Source organism: Lissotriton helveticus, chromosome 12, assembly GCF_964261635.1.
Source record: "Lissotriton helveticus chromosome 12, aLisHel1.1, whole genome shotgun sequence".
Lineage (NCBI taxonomy): Eukaryota > Metazoa > Chordata > Amphibia > Caudata > Salamandridae > Lissotriton > Lissotriton helveticus.
Genome location: NC_136073.1, coordinates 88749258 through 88764448, shown reverse-complemented (window position 1 = coordinate 88764448; position 15191 = coordinate 88749258).

The window sequence follows — 15191 nt, the reverse complement described above, 5'->3', positions numbered from 1 at the left end:
GCGCGTCCCGCGGGACGAGGAGGCGTGTTCTCCTTTATGCGCCTCCCGGCGCTTCCTGATTGGGAGGGCGGCGGCGTCCTTGCCGCGATAAGGCTGCTGGGGGTTGTAGTCCCAAGCATCCCCCGGCGGAGCCAAGCCCGGCCAGGAGCACCTACAGCAAAGGACTGAGAATGGCGGAGCCAAGCCCGGCCAGGAACACCACAGCGGAGCCAAGCCCGGCCGAAAACACACAGCGGAGCCGAGCCCGGCCGTGTGCAGCAACTGGTAAGTGAATTACGCCTCATTCAGTCACTAACACACCCATACATACACTCATACACCCATACAGACCTGCACACATACTGTCTTCAACACATACAAACAGTGACGCACTCGTTCATGCATCTATGCACTAAGTAATACCCTCCACTGAACCATACAGACACTCATACTAATACTTGAAAAACCAACTAATAACCCATATATACACTCATGTAGCTACTCACCAACCCATGCAGTCACTTATACACAAAGTGAGAGATTTATACATATATTTACATATTTAAACATTACTCACTAACCCATGTATTCACTAAGATACACTTAATCAGTCTGTTATACAATCAATTTTACAAAAAACAATCATCCATTTAGACACTTATATACCCATTTATTCTTCCATCGACCTTGAGATATACATATATAAAAAATGTTTCATTTCAGAAAATTACGCATTCACTGGATGACGTCATCAGTGATGTCATCAGTGATGTCATTTGAGATGTCATCAGTGATGTCATGAGTGATGTGACTGACCATGTCAAGAGTGATGTAATATGTAATGTCATCAGCAGTGCATTGCGGGCGCGTGAGTTTTAGTTAGCTGAACTAACTATAACGGGGGAATTTCAATGGTTTGGTCCAAGTGAAATGTCCAACTAACTATAACACCCCTGAAACCTATGTTTTTTCAGTGAATATATATACATATATATATACCACCAAGGTCAGTAAATGCGAGGTATTGATTGTGGTAACATTATTCTGTTGCGTTAATATGTGGGATTCCTTATTCCTAGCCCACACCATGCCAAAGCATTTAGGAGGACAAGTGGGGAGTGCTGGGTTGGTTAATTGATCCTGAAATGCATAGGAAACTAAAGTCAAATGTAAATCGATTAGTGCCTACACTATGTACTATTTCTCACATCATGATAGCTCTATGAATATTTGCTATTTGCCCTGGCAAACATCTGATTCTTGTCTCCATCTTGGCAGAGTCTGTCCTGGCTCAGACACTTGCCTGCATGGTTTGCTCTCCTTCCACCAGGAAATTAGTCCCTCTACATCTCAAAGGCACAGAAGCAACATCTCTGGTGTCATGTGAAGATGGAGAGGGAGGTCCCTGGGCACTCCCTGTGCAGTCATGTGTGTCTCAATGAAGCAAAAGGCTGCAGTCATCTTGCGCGGGAATCCCCGAGTGATTTTCGTGAGATGTATAAGCGATCTGTAACTGCACTACAACTCATCACGGGATGAATAAAGAGGCTGAGAAAGGAACAGCAGCAGAGATAGAGACGAGAGAGACTAAAACAGCACCAAATCTGCTGCTACAAGAAGACCTGCTCCCGCCACCTTAGCTGATGAGTAGCCAGCCCCACCGCACAGCTACAGCCAACCATGAGCTTCTGGACACCTATCACAACGGCCTTTTGTACAATATCCAAGATCCTCTCATTAAAAAGCCTCGTCCTATCTCCAATCAGGTGGCATGTAGAGTGGTGCCTGCTCCTGCCCTTGCTGATGCCATTGTGTGTCGGGCAGTTTGCAGCACCAGGGTGCCACTCTAGTGACCTCGGTGCAAGAGGGCTCTACAGACCTGGAGACATCCAGATTGGAGGGGTCTTTCCGCTCCACGTGGACTGGGTCCACTCCCAAGCTTCCTTTGAGGCAGAACCGGAGCCCATCACCTGTCGAACGTAAGAGGCATGCCAAAAGTTATCCGTCTTTTTAAGCTGCTGGGTTTTCCAAGTAGATGCAGAACCTATAATCCATTAGCGGCTAGATCAGGATATAAAATAAACGGCCACCGTATTCACCATGTTTTATGTTTGGCGTAAAAAGAATGGATGAAAGAAATGTCGTCCGATTGTTTACGCGTAAAAACATGTCCATTAGCGCCCGTTCCGCATCAGGGACAAAAATGCACAGGTGACGTTTGTTAAATATATGCAGAGCAGAATTTGGATGCAATGGCCAGGAAGAAAATTAAATAAGAGTATTAACCAGAGATAGCACATCTAAATATTAAAATCTATGTCGATGTGTGCTTGGTTTGGGAAATAAATATGTATCCATTTGCAGAGGCTGTTTGAAGCATTTTCATGGGGCGCTGGTGTTCAACCATGGGGAACAGCTGATGATTGAAATATTTCGTAACTAGCCATAAAAAAAGCAAAAAAAAATGTAGAATGTACTCACTGACCCTAAACTAATGTTGCAGTTCATAAACCCTCCCGGATGATGGTATGTGTATCTTTCCTCGTAGTGGCGCACCATATGAAAGTCCTCTTGCCCTGGGTGAATGCACGTGTGGCTGTAGAGCACCTCGGAAAGTCTGGTGTCATAAATGTTTTTTTGGAGCACGTGCTTTCCATGGCCTTGACTCTGTCCTGGCGGTTACAGTTCATGAATACGTGCTCGTAAAACCCGGAAATGTACTCCTTTAAGCGAATGGGGAATAATGCTGCCCCCTGCAGTGCGGGGAGGGCGAGTGCGCAGGGGTCCCGTTCCCTCTAAAGCCTATGGATAGATATATGTGCCACTTGGGAGTCAGAGGGCCCCATATCACACTCTGCATGGAGGGCCCATCGTTTCCCTTCACACCGCTGTGTAGGTGTCGGCCTGCAATCGGAGTAAATGTCTAACTTTTTGGAGGTTTTCCAGGTCATTGGGGGCACATTTCGTGGAACACACCTGCTGCCAAAACTTTTCAGGATTCGTGATCACCTAATGTTGTCTTTCTTGTAATTTCCACCACTTAAGTCCTGTACAAGTTTTGGCAGAAACTTGTAAAGGCGTGGTTCGCCACCCACATGTTTATATACACAGGCAAACCTAAACGTTCGTGGATGTTCTTTGCATTTCACACACTACTCCTCTGTCACCCCTATTTTCCCGTTCTAAACCTAAATCTGGAACGTTGGATAACCCCCTTAATGGCCATTTTGGTTATTTATGTGGGTTTTTTACATTACATTTTAATACAGCCGTCATCTGAAGCGCTGGGGTGGGGGCGTGTGAGAGGTAAACAGGGCGGTGCCTGCTTCAGTAAATTGAAGTAGTCCACAAGCGCTCACCTAGAGGACATTCGACGAGAGAGACGGTACCGCACTCAAAGGAACGGCAAGTGGAAAAGACGAGCCTCTGATAGGGGTTTTAAAGCAAGGAAAGTCGGTTTAACTATCACTCCGCGTTGAACGCGCGTGCACGGCTTGAGCACATTACGGCATGTACACGTCACAAAATTAACAGAAATAAAACAAAAAGATGATCAAATCGTCTACCCCACCAACACTCATTCTGTCAACCCCAAAACACTCAAGGGTGAATCGGTTTAACTGCAATCAAACCTGTGGGACATGCACAGTACTCAACAGCAGGCGGTCAACCATCTGTGCTACCTCACCAGGTAAATTAAAACAAGCACTGATAATCAAGAAAAGTCAATTCAGACACACTCTGCACCTGGGCTGAATATAAAACATTTCGAATTTAAAACTGCATATCTTAAGAAAGCTATAAATTACGCATGCACATAAACACGTCAAATGAAGCCTGTTTTCTATCCATAAATGTTACCACTCTCCGATCCGTACCCAGTATAGCATAGATAGAAAATCAGTGAACTGTCTTGCTGCCTTTAACTTTTTTCACTTTTTGTCTTAAATGTACCCCTTTCTACACCTACCCTTTACTTTAATTAATATGTTCATGTTAATCATAATCCTGTCGTGTTTAACTTAGATTTTCTGTTAAGTGCGGGCGATGCCATTGAACACGACCGTGAATACCTACATAATCGTGCGGGCGGCGGGCACTCAACTTTCTCGACCCCTCCATCAAGAACATCCCCTGGCCAAAACTTAGGGGCAGATCTACAAGGAAAGCAAGCCCTTTAGCTGTGCCACGCTGCGGCACTTCCAAAGCACAGGGATGCAGCATATTTACAAGAATATGTCGCATCTCTGTGCTTCCCTCTGCGCTGGCGCACAAACTGCAGCCATGCGCTGGCGCAGGCACCCATGCACCCTGCGTCATGGGGAGATTGTTTTTGTGCAGGAAGGGGCACCTTCCTGCACAAAAACAATCACGACAAGCATTTTCCACTTTCAATGCGTGCTGTAGAATGCAGCACACATTGAAAGAGGAAAAAACGAGGAGAAATGAAAAATTTCTCCTCCAAGCGCCTTGTTACGCCACCTTTAGGGTGGCGTAGCATTCAGACACATCTCCAGATGTACACCCACAGCAACACCAATGGAACGCCCCTTCAACGCAAAGTGCTGCATGTGAAGGGGCCGTATTTACAAGGAGAGGAAAAGTCAGGCAGGGTGGCTTTTCCTGTCCTTGTAAATATGGAGGAGCCCACTGAGCCACTAGTACGTCACGAAAAGTGATGTACTGGTGGTGCAGGGGGCTTGAAAATCTACCCCTAAGTGCCAAACTAAGGGGTCGATTAGGATCGCGGTTTTTCCGCATCCTCGGGGCCGGCGGAAGGCACCACCGGCCCAGAGGATGCGGAAAAACCGCAGCGGACTGACCAAAGACCCACCGCCACATTAGGATGGCTGGTGGGTCCTGGTTTCCGTCCGCAGCTTTTCCGCCGCGGCTGGCTTACAACCGCGGCGGAAAAGCTCTAATATGGTGATGGTGTCTGTCAGACACCGTCCACCATATTAGGATGGCCTGTAAAGTATGCCTTTCCGCGGCGGGTTTTCCGCCGTGGAAAAACATACAGAACTTCACTGCGGGGGCCCGTTGCGGGCCCCCTAGGTGAAGGGGGGGTGGGGGGTGCACATGGGGGGTACCTATGGTACCCCCCTGCATTTGCATGCAGAAAGCGGCAGGCACCGCGCGGTGCCTGCCTCTTACTGCATGCAAATGCAATGCGTGCATTTTTAACATTGCGGCGGGTGCAGCTTGAAGCTCCACCCGCCGCAATGTTAAAAATAGAGGATGTGACCGCAACCCTTGCGGTCACATCCTAATTGCACAGGAGGGAACTCCGCATGCCATGCGGAGGTTCCCTCCTGCTCTGGGGTCGCGGACGGACGCAAGTCCGTCCGCGATCCTAATGACCCCCTATGTGTGGATAGTGCACACAAGACTGTCTGCACTATGCAGGCCTGCGTCACCTTGGAGGCTGACGTCATATTGGAGCTTGCCATCAGACAGGATACAACTCCAGGCCTTCGGTGCCAGACTGAGCAGCCCTCTCTCAACTTAGACTGTGACTTCACTTGAAGGATAAGGCGTCATTCTCTATAAAGGACTGAATTATCTGCACGTAAGATGCGTAGGGATATAGAATGCTTACTAGGATCATTTTATGTTTAGCTTCACAGAGAAAAATACAAAACTGCATAGGAAAACAAACAGTAAATCATAGATAACACATTGCTGTTCAAAAAGGTAAGGAAGGCACTAACTTTCTTTAGTATGTGCCCTCTAGGTTTGTCTTGCAGAATTACCTCTGGCTCCAGGCCTTGGTGTTTGCCATTGAAGAGGTCAATAGGAACCCTGACCTCCTGCCCAACGTGACCCTGGGCTTCCAGATCTACGACTCCTGTGCAGACCCGCTGAAGTCTCTTCTGGCCACCCTCTGGATGCTGACTGGGCAGGAAAGGCCCATGTCAAACTACAGGTGTACGATCAACAGCCCGCTAGCAGGAATTGTGGGAGACGCGGGCTCCTCATCCTCGATCCTCATGGCACGAGTGCTGGGGGTGTTCAGACAGCCCCAGGTAAGAGCCAGTAAGTTAGAGGCATAATGAGGCGTGTGTTCATGCACAGTCAGGGTGGTCTGTGGAACCTGCAACAAAGCCATGTGCTGCATAGCTTATGCAAAGGTTTTTCCCTATCCAGGTATCTCCTACAGCGTTACTATTTGTAACACAGCAGCCTAATAAATTTGCCTTTTAGGTCTTTCTTGACAGCGCAGTGTTCTGCCAGATATTTTGTAAACAATTCTTTAACATATGCATAGTAGGGACTTTGGGTCTACCCAGAGGAGTATTAATGTCTTTGTTTATGCCTTAGGCTATTATTTGTATCATTCAACTTTCCTGGATATGCTTCCATTGCAATGCATGAGGGACTACTTTATATCTGTATAGTACATTCAATCAGCCTATTTGTCACATTCAGTTCTTTAATACCTACCTATATGCGTTCCATACAGAACGAAATCATTGTTTTACTAGATTTATACCAGCAATGGGATAGCCAATAGTAATTGTATGTAGCGTTTGTGTATGCAGCACATAGAACTCCATTTATAAAGGACTGTGCTTATACGCATTTTCAAATGAAAGCCAGTCTCATTATCTTTGCCAATGCTTGTTATGTTTGGGGTTGTATTTAGTTGCTAGAAGAGAACACCAAGCTGGGAGTGAAGTCTATCACTCCTCAAAGAACACACCAAGAAGGGAGTCAAACCTATCACTGCCCGAGACACATCATGTGGGAAGTCAAACATATAACTGCTAGAAAACAACACCAAATGGAATCAAACCTATCACTACTTGAAGAGCACACCAGGCACTGCAAATCACTGCACCAGCTTAGATGTATTTGGTCACTGAAGCACTTGGAGCTCTCTGTTAGAAATACTTCTCATTATTTAACACCTTTTCCCACCAGGTGAAAGTAGACCACTCACAAATGTATATAGCAGACTGATTCTGATCAGATGTGCTTTGTACCGACTGTAAGTCGAGGAATCCTTCAGCTCTTGACCACATAGGAACTTATTACGATGTCAGGCAGACTTGCATCTGCCTAACAATGTCCCAGATACGGGTCCAACCGACCTCCCTTCGGCTGTCCCGACTGCCTATTTACGGTCGCAAACTCACATTTCATTATGGGAGCATGTGCAATGGCCATAAACCGGCCACAGCACAAGCTCCCATAGGGAAATGGGAGGTTGTGCTCAACCCTGCACAATGTGACAGGCACATCAGGGTGCCTGCCACACGGTTCAGGGATCAACAGTGCCCTCTCAACCCCCAACCGGAGGCCGCAAGGAGAAAGGGACCCTGCTAGGAGCCCCCAAACTGGCTTTCCGACTGGATTTCCATGTCTGAAAGCCCTGCATGGAAAGCCTGTCGGAAACCGAGCATATTCCCAATAGCGGAAATACCATCAATTGGGATTACGGGCCGGTCTCCGACTGGTTGATGGGTTCCTTGAGCAAATCAGAAGCCAGCTAAAATGACCGGCCGGTTTCAAATACGAGCACATATATTGTAATTAGGCAGTCGGAATTGAACCCAATGATTTCAGTCAGAAAGCCTCAGACAGGTTGGAGGCTTTCTAACTGAAATCGTAATCGTCCCCCTAAGTCTTTCTCAACTGTTTTTATGTTTATGGATAAGTTACGGTTTGCTATTACCTAAACACTATTAGTCATGGACGGCTCAAGCTTAATTTGTTATTGACTACACATTTCACTGGAACAACCTGGCATAGGTGATCAGCATCAAATGCATAGGACTGCAAAGAAATGGATGATTGTTAGATTGGTTTCAATCCCTATATAATCAAAATTAGCTCAATAAAGCACACCGACCCCTCCACAACTGCTTACAGAGGAATCACTGACATAACATCGATTCCATTAATATCGTGTCAAAAATATCGGTGAAAAAAATATAGTTTCCATATAATTATAAAGTTAAGTACAAAAATATTTGTAAAAAATATAGTTTGCACTAATATCGTAAAAAAATAAGACAATAATATAATTTTCAGAAAATGCATGATTTAAAATAGTAAATGTCAAATATTTTAGATAAAAACAAATCAAATGAAAGAAAGAAAATACATTTACTAAAAATATTAAATACAAAAATACACACATATATACAGACAATATAATAGTAAACAAATAAACAAAAATAATATTACATATATTTAAATAATATTAAAAAAAATCTGTCTGTGAAAAATAGACATGCTATTTCCACTCCAGTCTGTGCAACAGTAGGTAAAGTGTTTAGCTCCAGTGGGGTATAATTTACTATTCCCACTGCAGTCTAGAAACAGTAGGGAAAGCGTCGGACTTCAAAGGGATAAAGTGCACTCTTTACCCTCCAGTCTGTGCAACAGGAGGAACATTTTTGGACTCCTGAGGGGAAAAATGTACTATTCCCACTCCAGTCTGTACAACAGTATGGAAAGCAATGGACTTCAGAGGGGTTGAATTGGCTATTTCTACTCCAGACGGTGCAACAGTAGGGAAAACGTTAGACTCAAGAGGGGTCACATTTTCTATTCCTACTTCACTCTGTGCAACAGTAGAGAAAGTAGTTCCCTTCAGATGCAAAACATATTTTGATAACTCTAATAATGAACCAAAAATAGAAAATTGTTAATGTAAAAAAAATAAAAAAAATACATATATATGATAGAAACTGCAAAACCTGGTTTGACAATCGTGCCACAACACCCCCAAGCACGGACCTCAATGCGCACAGTTTAAAGGACGATCAGGACCACAAAATCGTAGTGAAGCAGTGAAGATTTATTCCAACAAAATAGCCACCAAGTAACAAGGCATAGTGCCCTCCATGACGCGTTTTGCTTGCATCACACGATATCGACCAAAAAATGACTATTAAACAATATACATAAACATTACGTGTTATAAAAATTTGTATCAAATTTACAAAATTGTATTAAATTAAATTTCCACAGAATACTCCAAAATACCCAACAACCGACACCTAAAATAAAACTTAAACAAAAAAAGTACACAATTTAGAAATGTATTTGTCAATTAAATAATTGTTATCTCCTTATTAATCAATTATTACATTTACTTCCCACGCTATACCCCTACAAATCCAACAAACCCCATCTAAAATATAAGTTAAAAAATATAATAGTTACACAATTTCCATAATTAATGATCAATTATATAGTTAATAAAAAAATAATTATTAATCAATTATTACTTAATTAAATGTGAATCCTATACTCTGGCAAACACAACTACCAGCACCAAAAATATAACGTATACAATGTATTAATTGCACAATTGACAATAATCTACTAAATAATTAAAATTAATTCTAATATTTTTTATTTAATTATACCTAATTAACATCCCACCGTGTGCCCCTGCAAACCTCACAATCCGCTAAAAATAGTATAATTTACTATTAACAATTAAATTAAAAATTAAAAATTTCTTAAAATTCAGAACTATATCTACAAATATTAACAAGAATTGTGTCAACAATATATAATATATACAAATAAATATGAACTAAAACATATAAAGATTATTAAAAAATTGTATATCTTGCGACCATATTATTAAAAACTAAATTAAAGAGACACATATTCTTAACAACGATATTAAAAACACAGATATTTTTGTAAATTACATCACTTACCAAAAAATCGAAATTTGTTTATCTCGATGTTAAATATCTGTTATTATGTGCAAATACTCTTGCAGGTACAAAGAAGCTGTTCACTCTTCCCCAAAGTACCCATTGCCTACCATAGCACATTCTCATACCTGATCAGGGTGCTCAGCATTGATGTTTAAAGCATATAGTGGAATATTTGTCTTGGCTATTTCGTAGACCTTTTCAGAATTAAGTTCTCGCTCTGTGGCTTTTGTGCTTTACTATTAAAAAGCAGTTTTATTATAGACCCTGATCGACAATGATGGCTTTGCTTGGGGCTGCCTCACCAGCATCTCCTCGACTTGACTTACCTCCAGCAGCTGTGGGCATGCCAGAGAGGTCTGGGCTATGGACTCATACAACAACATTGTGTTTCCATATTCTTCACCTTGGCAGGGCTGTAGAGACATCAAGAAGCTGCCTGGAAATGCTGTGGAGTGATCCATGAATTCCAGTGATACTCCTAACGGTGTTTTGGACCCAGGACACCACCATCTGAAAGATAAATTCATGAGAACATTATAGTTCTACTTGACATTCTATCATACAGAAAGCAACACCAGCTGCCTGCTCACATAGCTTGGTGTGGTCAGGTAGTCTGAGAAGGGGAAGCTGCCTTCCCCGATCACTGTCAGAATATCGAAATTACCAATAGAGTGTAACACAACTATCATGTCAAAAATATTGTTTACAAACATATTGTGTCCCTATCCTTATAGTGGTAGGTACAACAATATTGATAAACATATTGCTTCACACTAATATGGTTAAAAACATACAAAAATACAGTTTCTTAATATATACCTAGATTAAAGTATGAAGTCTTAAATAGTTTAATGTATGCAATTAATATATTATTAATTCAATTCAACTGGTTTACTTTATTCGGTTTCACTTAGGAGAAAACCATAAAAGTATATACATATCAAGTTAATAAATTTTTCAATAAAAAGAGCATGAGTTATTTGTTAAAAACACAGTAATGTAAATACAAAATGGAATTAACATTCAGAAATTTACATTTAAAAGAGTACAGAAAGGAATTAAAGTGCATAAATCTCCGATTATAAATTGGTTCTGTGACGAATACAACATTTTAAAAACCTAGCTATATTTAAAGGTAAAATGTCGGACTCCAGAAGTTGTAGGACTATGAAAGCCGGACGCATTGGCGTAGACCCAAACTTTTTAGAATTGGCTTTAGCCAACTCTTTCTAGGTTCATTGTAAAATTTACAAAAAAAGGGTCAGATGGAGATGTGACTGAGGGGATATACCATCACAAGGACATTGGCATAGCAGCTTTGACCAGTCGTTAACAGTTGGAAATGTAACAAATCGGTGGAAAGTATTAAGCCTAAACCTGGTCAGCAAGTATCTGTCATAGCTGCTTAGTTTCCATGTTAAATATGGCTGAATCTCCAAAGAAGTTTGGATCAACAAGGAATGCTGAGCCGAGATTTTATTGGCTTTAGATGCTAAGCGGAGATCGGCCAGATGGGTTAAACATTTATGTCAATTCTGAGGGATTGTGATAGCATTTCTCCAGACCGAGATCGTAAAAAAACTTCTTGACGTATTGAAGCCAACCGATCTTATTAACGTTTTCAAGTAAAAGACAGTCCGTTAGGACAGTTTTGGTAAAAACTAACTTGTTTGACCTCCAGAGTTGATGCCTTAAGAGAATTAACTGTATCTTTATAATGTCAGGTGATGTAGGGCAAGCCTAGTTCTAAATGGCAACTAAATGTAGACGTACTCTGTGAGACAGCAAGGAGAAACCTTAAAAAGCTGTTCTCCACTTTTTGGAGCGATTCCGCCTGTACATAACCCCACTTACCCGCCCCATAGATGGCTGTACTAGTACATTTGGCCTGATAGATACGGATCATTTCCTCGGGGGTTCGTTTACCTAATCTCTGGGTAAAATTTACTAGGGCCATGGTTGATTTTTAAGAACTGCAATTTTCTGGCCTCTATAGCTCTTCTGCATGTGCCTTATTCATCAATTATAACTCCAAGATAGGGATAAGTAGGTGTATTCTCCACTCTAGAGTCATTTATATAGATGACTCTCCCTTTTCTTGATTTTCGACCAGAATTCATGATAAAAGTATTTTTGATATTAATTTTTAGATCTAAGTTTGACATAAATGAGTTGCATCGGTTTAGTGAGCGCTGGAGTTCAAGGGGAATGCGGGCAATGATCACCGCGTCGTCCGCGTAGAGGAGAGCGGTGATCGGACGGTTTTGGATTAGGGGTAGGTCCTGGCACCCATCCAATATGGCTACTTCCAGACCGTTTGTATAGAGAGTGAAGAGGAAAGGGGCCAGGACACAGCCCTGTCTGACTCCCCGCTCAACCCTGAACGGTGCTGTCAGTTCACCCCCCAAACCAAATCTCACTCTGGCGGTAGCATTAGAGTAGATTTAACGAAGGAAGTTGACTAGTAGAGGGTCAACACCTATTCTTGTTAAAATATCCCAGAGCTTTGAGTGACCTATGCAGTCGAACGCTGCAGTGAGATCTACGTAGGCCATATGTAATCTCCCACCCTTCGCTTCCACATATTTACCCCTGAGTAAGGTCAGGTTTAAGACCTGTTCTATCGTCCACAGGCCTTCCCTAAATCCGTGCTGGATGTCAGATATGATCTTATTGTCTTCAGTCCAATACTGTAGGCGTTGTAGAATGATGCGCCCCACAACTTTTCCGAGAGAGTCCAATAATGTAATAGGACGGTAGCAAGTTGGAGTAAGAGAATCACCCTTTTTGAAAACTGGAATCAAAATGGATTCTGACCAAGAATCCAACAGTCCAACTTTGCAGTTGCTTCTAGTACCCTGAGCAAAATCGGGGTCCAAAGATCCATTTTAAATTTATAGCGGTCGACAGGCAATTACTGGCAATTAGGGCTTGCTCAACTTCAGCTAAAATAAAGTCTAGGTCAAGTGAAATAGAAGGGGACTTGATACTATTGCTACTCGTCCCTGGATAGCACTGAGCTGGAGACAAATTTACTGTTCCGTCAAATATTTGATAAAAATGGGCTATCCAGGACGATTCATCGATCACAGATTCTATTTTACTGGTATCCCTGGGGCCAGACAGGAATGGAGTATTTATGACCTCCCAGAAAGCAGCACTATCATTTGTTACACAACTTTTATGTAATTCTGCCCATAGTTCCTCTTTCAATTCTGATTTCCTTTGTCTTAGGGCCTTATGGTATGTCTTCCTAAATTAAGTGATTTCTTGTCTGTCCCTTGGAGTTTTATTGAGAGCATTTGTAAGGTTTGAATATGCTTTGGTATGAGTAGAGGTAAACCATCCAACCTTGTTTTTTCTTGTCCCTTTAGGTTTAACATTTAAGGCTTCTTTAACAGATTTGGTTACTACCATAAAGGTTGTCAAGAATCTCCTGCGGGGTAGATGAGTCAGCCAAACAGGCGCTAATTGCAATAATGGAGTTCTTTACAACCTTTGCAGTAATCTTTTCCGGATCAGACTGGACCCACTTAAAAGTGTAACCGTTTAATCTGTTCATGACCAAACTTTCCTCCCCATACAAACTCGTCCGCTTATCCTTTCCTCGTATCAGCGAAAGAGAAAGGGTAATTGAGATAGGGAAGTGGTTGCTAAATACACCATCATGGGTTTTAAAATTCGATATAAGGGATGAAGCCCTACTTGCCAAGAAGATTAAATCAATACAGCTAGAGGCACCTCTGCCATTAAAAGTTGGAGTTAGAAGAACAGTGGGCGATATCAATTCGTTTGCACAGAACAATTTCAGGATGAAAATCATCTCGTTCAAACAAACCCCACTCTGAGAATGGATAAAATGAGTCATGTTGTTGTCTTGCTCATCTAGAAGGCAACATGTAATATTATCATTGCGTTCACAGAGGGGTAAATTAAAATCACTGCCCCAAATGATGATATGATTTTTCCCTTGATGGTTATTGTTAAAGTCTAGGAGAAAATAACGGATTTCCTTTAAGGTGGCAATTAATTGGGACTGCTGTAAATTATTATAGAAATTAACTAACACAAGAAGGTCCAGTTTATTAATATATATTAAGATTATCTGATAGTTATCCTACATTTTTAGGGCATTCATTTCCCTCACTTGTATTAAGTTGGAAATATAGACCACTAAGCCTCCTTTTGCACGCCCTGATGGAGATGGCCGTTGCGGGGGAAAAAAACATTTTGTAACCATTTAGGTGGATAGGTAAAACAGCCCACGTCTCTTGGAGAGAAAGAATGCCATAAGTCCTCGCGAAGGTAAGCCACTCACCTTGATTGATCTTGGAGCGGAGGCCAGCAATATTCCAGAAAATAATGCTGAGAGGAGCCCCTCACGTGGAATTTGCAGCAGAGGAAAGGGCTGTTACAGAGCCTCCAAATTCCTTTGGGCAGGTTCTGTCAGTTAAGGTACCCGTACCTAGGTCTAGGCCGTTTGTTATGGACAAACTCTGTGGGATAGATCCATTACCGGGTTAGCAGTCAGGGAATCTTGCTCCTGTACCAGTGGTACCAAAGTGGGTTTGGAGGTGAAAGGTAAAGGGTTAACTGCCCAAACTGCTACTAAAGGAGGTAGAAGAGGGGGAATTGTTGACTGGCCCACTCTGTTTCTTTCAGTTGTGGAGGAGATGGTCCCAGGTACACAGGTTGGTTGTCAGTCCACTTCCTCTAGGGTGATAGCAGCTAAAACCTGTTAGAGGTTATAACAGAGCCGTTTCCTTATCCTCTAGACCTTGGGACAGGTTTGTAAAAGAAACCCAGAGGGAGGGCCGTAATGCTTGTGTGTAAAGCGGGAAGTACTTCTTTATGGTTTTACAAGAGAGCGGACCATTCGGGGCGTCCTAAAGTTTATGACTATGCAGTCTCCCTGAGCAGACTTTAATGAAGAGCTGACTCACCCCACTCTATGAGCCATCAAAATTTCGTCTATGTGCTCAGGGTTCAAATGCTTGTGTTTTATCAACCAATCCACCACTTTATTGCGAAGGGAAGGCCAAGATTCAATCTGTGCCTGTTTTAGTGCTGGGACCCCTGTTAGGATTAGTACATAGGGGCAGGATGCAGTTGGTAAATCTAAATTATCTGTGGTGGGTTGGGCAATAGAGTTAATAAAATGTCCCTTTTATCCTGCCCATGACTACTCGTGTTCTCCACCCTTGCGGCGACCCTTACTTTGGGATCCTCTGCTACGTGTCTTGTTAAAATTTCTGATTGAGGTTCCCTTAAGGAACCAGACATCATCACTTGAGTAGCTTGCCTATGTCCGTCCTTTTGGGTTATGGTAGAATCCTTGCTACTGTGGGTAGTTTTTGGCTTTTCTAGTTGGACACTAATTAAGTCTATAGTCTCTTTCAATTGCTCGATCTTCTTCACTATGCGGGCAAATCTATCATCAATGAGTGCACTCATCTGGGTCGTCATAGCCCTAATGTGTGTTTCTAAAATTTCTTTAACAAGATCTTCGATAGGAGCCTTGGA